Below are 1,598 nucleotides of genomic sequence, written 5' to 3'. Positions count from 1 at the left end.
TGCGGGTCCCTCCTCTCCAGTCCGCTCTCTCCCCGGCAGTGCACCGGAGCAAAGATGGCTCGCCTTCCGGTTCAGACCTGGGAGACCGCTTCTGGGTAGACACCAAGCCTTAGTACTGTTCTTGGGCGCACTCCCCTCCTCGGGTGAGGAAAGGCCGCAAAAATTCTTAATAAAATATCAGTAACCTAAATTCAAAATCATATTGTAAAAGATCATTCATCATGACTGAGTTAGTTTATTCCAGAGATGCAGGGATAGTTCAACATCTGTAAATCAAGAAATGCTATCCCTGACATAAGTAGATTCAAAGACAGAGACACCATCTTCTCTTTAGATGAAGAAAAAGATTTTCAGAAAATCCAATGTCCCTCATGGTAAAAATCATGGAGAGGCTAGCAATAGCAAGAGCTTACCTCAAAATAATAAATACTATATACAAGAAATCTGTAGTCAACATTGTAGTAAGTGCAGACAAATTCAGAGCATTCCTAGTTCAGAGCAGAAAGAAGACACAGGTGTTCACGATCTCCATGTCTCTTAAGTGCAGTGCTTGAAGTCTCAGCCAGACAGCAAGACAAGAGGAGCCAGAAGATGGACATTGATAGGAAAGGAACTTGAAGTGCCGCTGTTCGCATTGGATTGATATAATTCTATCCATAAGATCTGTGGTGGCTCTCAGCCTTCCTAATGCCCGAGCCATTAAATCAATTCCTCAGCTGCGGTGACCCCCCAACCGTAAAGTTTATCTTCATTGCTCCTTCAGAACTGGAAGTTTGCTATTGCTGTGAATCATAATGGAAATATCTGATATGCAGGATGGTCCTGGGCAGCTCTTGTGGAAGGGTCAACTCCAAGAAGTTAGAGCCACTGCCCTAAGGACTCCAAACCTCTTAGAACCAATAAACACTCAGGAAAGAGGCAAAATATGAAGTGAACACACAAAAAATTGTAGCAGGTTTCCTATATAAAAGTGAAATACATGTTAAGAAAGAAGCCAGGAAACAACCCATTCACAGTAGTACCCCACTCCACACACAGAGTTCCTGGGTCTAACCCTACCAAGGACATGAAGGACTTCTGCAATGAGAACTTGAAGACAGCACCAGAAAATGGGAAGACATCTGTCTTAGGGTTTCTATTGCTGTGATATAAGCACCGTGGCAAAAATACGTCGAGGAAGAATGGCTTTATTTCATTTTGTAACTCACATCGTACTCCACCACTGAAGGAGCTCAAGGCAGGAGTACTGTTCCCATGGCCAGCTCAGTCTGCTTTCTTATCCAGGATAGGACCACCTGTCCAGAAGCAGTACCACCTATAGTAGGCAGGCCTTTCCACGTAAACAATCAAGAAATAACCCTATAGACTTTTGAAGGCTCTTTCCTTTTTCACTTAAGATTCCCTCTTCCCAGGTAAGCCTAGGTTTGTGTCAAGTTGACTTGAACCAACTAGCACAAACTCCATGTCACCTGACACAGGTGCTAGAAACAGAATTCAGGTCCTCTGGGAGAGCAGCGAGTACTCTTTTTTTTTTTTTTTTTATTTTCTTTATTTACATTTCAAATGCTATCCCGAAAGTTTCCCATACCCCTCCCCCC

The sequence above is a fragment of the Mus pahari genome, chromosome 2 (genome assembly GCF_900095145.1).
Source record: "Mus pahari chromosome 2, PAHARI_EIJ_v1.1, whole genome shotgun sequence".
NCBI lineage: Eukaryota > Metazoa > Chordata > Mammalia > Rodentia > Muridae > Mus > Mus pahari.
Note: the sequence above shows the minus strand (reverse complement) of the source record.